Source organism: Chrysochloris asiatica, unplaced genomic scaffold, assembly GCF_000296735.1.
Source record: "Chrysochloris asiatica unplaced genomic scaffold, ChrAsi1.0 scaffold00078, whole genome shotgun sequence".
NCBI classification, from domain to species: Eukaryota; Metazoa; Chordata; class Mammalia; order Afrosoricida; family Chrysochloridae; genus Chrysochloris; species Chrysochloris asiatica.
The window spans coordinates 3,577,241-3,586,231 of NW_006408596.1; the positions used below are offsets into that span (position 1 = coordinate 3,577,241).

At 44.3% G+C, this 8,991-nt stretch overlaps 1 pseudogene; it reads right to left on the reverse strand.

Annotated features, from left to right (window-relative positions):
• Positions 1-5,500: 5,500 nt before the first annotated feature.
• The window catches only part of LOC102841856, a 12,557-nt pseudogene continuing 9,066 nt past the window's right edge, over positions 5,501-8,991 (reverse strand).

An 8,991-nucleotide genomic window follows, 5' to 3' on the forward strand; every position in this document is an offset into this window, starting at 1 on the left:
GCAGATCTTTCTCCCCATTTTGAGTTGTGCCCCTCCAGCAAATGAAGGTCATGAAAGTTTTGCTTTATACATGGTGAAGTCTTGAAGGAGGCATGTCTTTCCCAGTTATAGTTTGAGTGCCTTCCAAATTGAGGGGCTCAACTTCTGACATGGTATCTGACAATATCCTGGGGCTCTTCATAAGATTTTCAGAGGTCAATCATTCAGAAGAAGTATACTTCCCCTTCTTCCTAGCCTGTTTTAGTCTGGAAGCTCTGCTGAAACCTGCCTACCATGAGTGACTGCTGCTATTTAAAATACTGGTAGCATAGTTTCCTTCCGGCATCACAATAACACACAAGCCACCACAGCACAACAATCTGACAGATGAGTGGTGGAAACCCTAGACAGGGCCCTTCTGAGTTGTAACCAACTTGATAACACTTAATAATAGCAACAGAGACTTGACTTGAAGAAACCACTAAACCCAGGTAAATTAACTGCCATACAGAGGTTCTACAGGACTTGGACTTGCCCCAGAGGGTTTCAAATGAGAGAGGCTTTGTGTGAAGGTGTTGAAGGTGTTGTGGTTAAGTACCTTGGAGTCAGTTCTGATTTGTTGCTCTTGTTGTTAAGTGAATTCTGACCCATAGTGACCCTGTATAGGGTTTCCAAAGATCAGCTGGTAAGCTTGAACCACTGACCTTGTGGTTCAAAGCGACTTTGCAGTCAGTCCAGCGCATTAACCCACAACGCCACACCAGGACTCCATGTGTGAGGGAAAACTGGACAAACTCTACAGCTCTCTGCAAGGAGTGGTCTTCTCAGCTTGGGGAAAAAGGCAATAGTCCCCTCACTTGAGAACATTCCAGGCCTCACCAGGGCTGAAGGTGGCATTAATCAGTGCTGCAAGTGAACAAGGTTTATCTCTCATAATGACTGGGTATGAATCCAGGAGGCAGGCAGTACATGAGTGGTGAATTCATGCATGCCATTTAAGAAGAGTTAAAGAGCTGCTGACTTGGCTGTTGTTAGTCGCCTTCCGGTTGGTTCCTGCTCATAGCACCCTCAGTGCAGTGGTTGGACTCAGTACTCAGTCCTGTGCTTTTCTCACCATCTTTGCCATGTTTGAACCCATTGTTGCGGTCACTGTGTCATTCCATCGCCTGGAGGGTCTGCTACTGACCCTCGACTTTACCAGGCATGATGTCCGTCTCCTGGGACTGGTCCCAGCTGATCATGGACAAAATGCATGGGAGGAACTCTTGCCACCCTTGCTTCCAAGGGCTATTCTGACAGTACTGTGACTCTCTGCAAACCGAACCCAAGTCCTATTGCCATCAAGTGGATTCTGGCTCCTAGTGACCCTATAGAACAGAGTAGAACTGCTCCTCAAGGCTTCTGAGACTAAATATTTACACACACAGACAGCCTCAGCTTTCTCCCTTGGAGAGAAAGGCTGTCGGGTTTGAATCACTAATATTGTGCTTAGCAGCTCAGTTCTTAATCCTCTGAACCATCAGGGCTCCTTGCAAAGGGCATTGCAATATGATTATCCAGGCAAAGAGAACGTCAGCGCTGTTATTCCTGGGTTTCTGGAACATTAAAAACAACAAACCCTACAGCTACCAAGTTGATTCCTACTCACAATGACCCTGTGTAGGGTTTCCAAGAGTCCTGGTATGGCACTGTAGAATAAGTACTGGACTGATGATAGCCATAAGGTTGGCACTTCAAACCCACCAGCTACTCCTCAGAAACCCTGTACAGGGTTACTATGAGTAGGAACCAACTCTATAGCACTGAATAACAACAGGGTTTCCAAGGCTGTAAATATTTATAGAGGCAGAAAGTCTCATTTTTCTGCAGCAGAGCAACTGGTGGGTTTGAACTACCAACCTTGCAGTTAACAGGTCAGTGCCATCAAGGCTCCTTAGATTTCTGGAAAGGTGAGGAGTTGGGGACCTGATAAGGCTGAACCTAAACTTGACAAATGTTTTGAAGCAGGTGCTAGCAAGGTGCTAGGGTCAGAGATACACCGGTGAATGCCACAGATTGGGTCCTTAGGCGTCCCAGAGCTCAGTCTCTGGGGACCATAGGCAAAATGTAAAGATAATGAGGAGGCAGGAAAGAGAGGAGAACTGAGCTGATTCCAGAAGGGTAAACAGGAGCTCTGGAGGGAAGGAAAACTGGCAGAAGAGGGTGTTCTGGGTAAAAACCAACAAACCCCAAACTGTTGCCCTCAAGTCGATTCCAACTCAGGGTATCCTTATGTGCTACAGGATAGATCCTTGCTCCATATGACTTTCTGAGCTGGAAGATTTGTAAAAGTAGATCATCAGGACTCTCTTCCACAATACTGCTGTTAAGTGTGTTTAGTGTGTTAAGGCATGTGTTAAGTGCCTTCGAGTCAGTTCTAACTCATAGCGACCCTGTATAGTGTTTCCCAGGCTTTCAGTCTACAAGGGAGCAGAAAGCCTCATCTTTCTCCCACGACATGTCTGGAAGGCTCAAACTGCAGACCTGTGTTTCACAGTTCCATGCTTATCAAACATAAGCAGTACAAACCATTTGTACCACCTAGGGACCCTCACTGTGGGTAAAGCTTTGTTCAGTATTTGTTATGGAGGAAAGAGCAGTTTTGTCCAGTTTAGTGTGTTCAAGCTCTGAAAGAAACAGTCTGGGGAGAAAACCGAGTTGCAGGGGCCATTCTGGGCTATTCCGCCCATCTCTACCAGTCTTCCCCTGCAGGCGGTTAAGAGTCCAGTCCTTATCCTACAGTGCCGTATCAGGACTCCAGGGGAGAGCCACATTCCCCTAATCCACAGCTACTATGAAGACTGTGGAGCCCTGGAAGATAATTTGCATGACACATCATGTATTGAATTCCAACCAGCAAATACTGGTTTGAGTTCCATCCTCACATAACTCTAATTCTGTTGGCATTACTACCCCATTTTACAGATGAGATAACTGAGACTTAGGTTGCTCAAGGTCATAGAGCTTGTTTGGAAATTTCTAATGCGTGTGAAAGCTGGACAATGAATAAGGAAGATGGGAAAAAAAATTGAGATCTTTGAATTATGGTGTTGGTGAAGAATATTAAATATACCACGGACCTGCAGAAGAATGGGCAGATGGGTTTTGGAAGACGTACAACCAGAATGCTCCTTAGAAGCAACAGTGGTGAGACTTTGTCTCACGTGTTTTAGACATGTTATCAGGACTGACCACTCCCTAGAGAAGGACATCATGTTTGGTAAAATAGAGAGGGTCAACAGAAAAGAGGAAGAAGACCCTTGAGGAGATGGATTGACACCATGGCTGCAACAATGGGCTCAAGCACAGGAATGGTTGTGAGGAGGACGCAAGACTTGTACATGGGATTGCTGTGAGTCAGAACGAATTCAAAGGCACCTAACTAACAACCACGACCTTTGTGTTAAAGGCTTCTGTCTTAGCAGTGCTTTTGAAAGGAGACTTGCATGTAAGAGCTTTTTTGTCATTAAACCATACAAAAGTAAGATCTTATTATTATTCATTTTTTCTGGACCCCTAACTCCACCCAGTTCGGCCAGCTGCTCCCCAGGAGCTCAGGAAGGGGCAGGCATGGAAGCCAAAAAGTCCAATGATCTCTCTTAAAACTCCCCAAGTCTATTCTGGTTCCCTCTCTGGGGCACCTCCAGATAGGGAGTTTGTTTCTCGGAAGCTGCAAGACGTGAAGGTTAAAAAGAGAAAGAGAGAGCAACATCAGCAGCATCAACAACTACAAAGCTCCTGCCAGCAGCCAGAACACAAAGAGTTTGAATTTGGAACAAAGGGCAGGGCGAGATCCGAAAGTAGATGCTGAAACATCCTCTCTCCAGCTGTGAACAGGGGCTGAGGCTGCAGCAAAGGTCATCTGTCTGCAAGTATCTGGGCAGGAAATGTGATTCAATCCTGATCATTCAGGAAGATGGATGGAGTTAACTCCAAGGCTGGGCTCCGTTCCTCCAGCCTTTCTCCTCCTCATTTAGCTCCTAAAGCATGATCCACAGATGCCCCCCATGAAAAGTTCAAAACGTGGCTCTGGGAAATATTTCTTTGGGAGGTGAAATACTGCCTTCTGGGGTTAGACCTGAAGGTGGCACTTGAAGGCCTGAACTCTTTTCATTGGTCTCTTCTGATTTCATCTTTTGAAGTAAAATAAATGCAAAGCTCACGAGCCTTCCCTAAGGGGCTAATGGCCAGCCCAGCTTCCCAGCCCCTGGGGGCTATCAACCAATGACAATTCAGCATGATGAAGTCATGGTTGACTTTTGATTCCCATTGATTCACACCCTGGTCCTTCAATCTAAAGTCACAAGTTTTGAAAGACTGAACTTACATGACTCTTCTGGCATTAACCCCTTAAGGATTTCACTTGCTGTTTCTCGAATTCCTGCCAATCTTGACACAGGAAAAGAGATACTATAAAATGTAGAACTCTAGGTAGAAATTTGTTGTTGTTAGGATTCAAGTTATAGTGATCCTGTGTATACCAGAACGACAAGCACAACACTGCCAGGTCCTACAGTATCTACACAGTTGTTCTTATATTTGAGCTCAGTGCTTTTGCCACTGTGTAAGTCCATCTCCTTGAAAGTCTTCCTCTTTTCGCTGGCACTCTATCAAGCATTATGGCCTTCTCTAGGGACTGGCCCCTCCTGCTGGCATGTACAAGGTACAGGAGATGAAATCTTACCATACTCTAAGGAGCATTCTGGCTGTACTGCTTCCAAGACAGATTCGTTTATTTTCTGTCAGTCCGCGGTCTATTTAATATTCTTTGTCAACACCATAATTCAAAGGTATCAGTTCTTAGATTTCCTTATTTACTGTCTAGCTTTTGCATGCTTATAAGGTGATTGAAAATACCATGACTTGTGTCAGGTGCACCTTAGTCTTCAAAGTGACTTGTTTCCTTTCCTTTAAAGAGGTATTGTGCAGCAGACTTGCCCAATGCAATATGTCCTTTGATTCTTGACTGCTGCTCCCATGGGCATTTACTGTGAATCCAAGTAAAGGGAAATCCTCGACTTCATTCTTTCCTCTGATTATCATGATGATGTGTATTGGTCTGATTATGAGGATTTCCCCCGCCCCTCCCAAAATGGTTACAGTCAAGCTATGTATAATACTGTGTTCCCTTAGAGGACCAAGAGTATTAAAAAAAAAAAAAGAAAAGATTCAAGTGCCTTGGGAATTTCAATCACTTTAACAGAAATTGTGTCATCCGGTTTTCCCCCAAATCATTTATATTTTAGATTACAAAGTACAAACTTAGGCAAAATGATAAGATTTGGCAAAGCTGGGTGCTGGATACACAGACGTTTGCTTTATTAAATTGCTCTATTTTCTCTCTCTCTCTTTTTTTTTTTTACATTTATAATATTCTTTTAAGAGTTTACTACAAACTAGTTTTGTAGGCCACAAAGAAGCAAAAGGACGATGTACAGCCTCACAGAAAACAGGCAGGGAGTCGAGAAGGTCCAAGATGAGTCTAGGTCCTTGGTGGGTTCAATTCCAGGGGAGGAGTCAACATCCCTGAAGAGGGTATGCCCATTGGAATTTCCCCGTCTAGAGAAGAATCTCCATTGGGGGACCCATGGGAGGCCTCATACACCAGGAAGTAGATCCATCATGCCTGGAGGGGGTGTCCCTTGGCCCATAGGTGGTAGATGATCTGCACAGCCAGGCGGGTACTGGGTCACAGCATCCGTAATGCTGGCCATGGCAGCAGCTGCGGCAGCCTCTTCCTTGTGGGGTCTTCACCTGTTGGGATGACCCACCAACTCCATGGGCTGTCCATGGCCCGGCCCAGCTCAGCAAGTCCTGTAGGATCCTGGAGTATTGGAACACCAGCTGGAATTCTGCCAACGGCCCTCCCAATCCCTGGGCCTCCAGCAGTTTCAGCAAGTGATACTCGGGCAATGCTTGTATCGTTGGGAGATGGCCCCTCTATGGTCATGAAGTCCAGGCTCTCGTCTCACAGCAACACCAGGCCAAGGAGTTGCTTTTCTTCCCTTCTGCTTGTTTTACATTCTTTGGCTAGATCTTCCTGAACTCATCACGTTCCTGCGTTGGTCAGAAGCCTTGAAGATGCCGGTGAAGCTGCAGTCCCCATGCAGGAGACACCTCATCCTGCGGTTCCTGTGCCCCACAGCACCCAGCTGTTCTTGCCCACAGTCAAGATGGCGGTTCTGATGGCTCAGAGTCGCCTCGGATTCTGAGAGGCCTAGACTCCGCTGTCTCTCTTGATGATTCAAATATTGGATAGATTTCAAAAGTCACAATGATCATTAAACATACAAATAATGTATAAGGAATCCTAATTTGGTTCTGTAAGATAAGCACTAGACTGCTAACTGTAAGGTCAATGGTGCAGACCTACCAGAGGCTCCTCAGAAACCCTCTACAGGGTTGCTGTGAGTTGGAATTGAGTTCATGGCCCTTAACAACAATAACATAGTCTCTACAGGAGCCATGATGGTATAGTGGGATAAGCATCAGGCTGCTAGTTGAAGGGAGAGAATGTGGCAGTCAGTTTCTGTAAAGATTGTTGTTGAGTGCCACCAAGTCCTGTCCGACTCATAGCGATCTTGTATAGGGTTTCCAAGGAGTAACTGGTGAGTTTGAACCCCTGACCTTGTGGTTCAAACCAACCTTAGAGTCCAGAGCTTATACTACAGTGCCACACCAGGATTCCTCCTTAAAGATTTGTTGTTGATGTTGTTTTGTGCCATCAAGTCCATAAAGATTACAGCCTTGGAAACCCTGTGGAGCCGTTAACTAACCCTATCCTATAGGGTCACTATGAATCAATTAGATGACAGTGGTTTGGGGGTGTTTGTTTCAGAGTCCACATATATTATTGTTGTTAAGTGCCTTTGTCGAGTGGATTCCGACTCATAGTGACCCTATATAGGGTTTCCAAGGAATGGCTGGTGAGTTTGAACCGCTGACCTTGTGGTTCAAACCAACCTTGAGGTTAAGTGTTTATCCTGGAATGCCATACCAGGACTCCCATAGTCCATATATAAACTCAAAAGTTTCTCCCTCTTCTAAAACCCCACTGTTTTTTAGTTGATTTCTGACTTACAGCTCTTTTCTCTAGAGATGGTTAAAGATAATGATGACTTCTCCATCCCAAGCTTTTTTTTTTTTAACTCTCAGGTGTGTGTGTTTGTCTTATACATTGTTGCTGTTGTTATTGTTGACAGGTACTGCCAAGTCAGTGCTCACCCAGAGTAACCGGGTATAGAGTATCCAAGGCACGGCTGGTGAGCTTGAATCGCCAACTTTGCGATTCAAACAGACTTTGCAATCTAGTGCATGAACTCACAGTGCCACACCAGGACTCTTGTGTTATACATAAGGATGTTTGTTGTTGTTGTTAAGTGTCATTTGAGTCGGTTCTGACCCATAGTGACACTATATAGGGTTTCCAAGGAGCGACTGGTGAGCTTGAACCACCGACCTTGTAGTTCAAATGGTTTTGCAGTCTGGCGCACGAACTCACAGCGCCACACCAGGTCTCCACATAAGGGTGTATATTTACATAAATGTAATTTGTTTTAACAGATGTAGTCATATGAGTTATTCTATGACTTACTGTTTCAACAGTTTATTCAAAGTTGTGAGTTCTTTCATAACTACAATTAAATGTTAAAGTCTAGTTTAAAGAATTCTAATCAGATAGCCTTTGATTAAGGAATCTTCGTGGTACACCCTCCTGCTAACCCAAAGGTCCACCTTTAACTCACCAGTAACTCCTTGACCATAAAAACCATAGCCTTGGAAACCCTGTGGGCAGTTCTAGTCTGTCCTGTAGGGTCATTAGGAGCCACAGTCAACTTGATGGCATTGAGTTTGCTTTTTGGGGTTTTGGTATCCTTAGATTAAGGAACAACAGAGGAAAAAAGTAAATCAGGAATGGGAGGAGGAAATGGAATGTGGGGCTAATTGTCTCCTTGAACAGTTGGCTCCATTACCAGGAGACCAGAAAAACTGGATAATGCTCCAACATTTTGATCAAAGATTCCATAGAAGACTCCTTGTCAAAAGGAGGAAAATGCAGAACAGAATTTGAAATTCTTGTGGATTCTTGACTTTCTGGAGCCATGGATGGTAAATGAACATCTGAAACTATTGCCTTGAGGTAATCTCTAAACCTTAAACTAAAAATATCCCCTCATTGCTTCTTCTTTTTTTTTTATAAAGGTTTTTATTTTTGATAGGGTAAAAGTTTACAGGGCACATCATCAGTTTCACATTCAACCATTCATATAACTTGTTTCATTCCCTCATTGCTTCTTAAAACCGAACAGTAGTTAATGTGTAATATCCTGGTATAATGCTCTAGGATAAGTGTTGGAATGATAACTGTAAGGTTAACAGTTTAAACACACCAGCCACTCCTCAGAAACCCTATACAGAGTCTCTGTGAATCATAACTTATTTGCAGGTGCTTGACAATAACAGCAAGGAGCTCTGGTAGCATAGTAGTTATGAGTTGGGCTGCTAAACTCAGGTCAACAGTTTGAAAGTCCCAGTGGTTCCATGGATAACTACGAGACTTTCTGCTTCTGTAAAGATTTACAGCTTCAGAAACCCCATGCAGGATCGCTATGAGAGGGAACTGACTCCGCATCACACAACCACCATCACCAGCACCAACAACAATGTGTAAAAAAGTCTGCCTTGAGCATTATGCTTCTTTAAGAATTATCTGTATGGGAACACAGTCAGTGACAATAGCAACTAGAAAGATTAGCTAGAAGCTTCCGGGGCAGTGAGTGTAGGTTTATTGTTATTCTTAGGTGCCATAGAGTAAGTACTGATTCATAGCAACCCTTTGCACAACAGAACTAAACACTGCCCGGTCTTGAACCAACATGACAATCCAATCGTTGCCACACTTGAGACCATTGCTGCTGCCACTGTTCAAATCCATCTCCTTGAGGGTCTTCCTTTTTTTTTTCTGACCCTCCA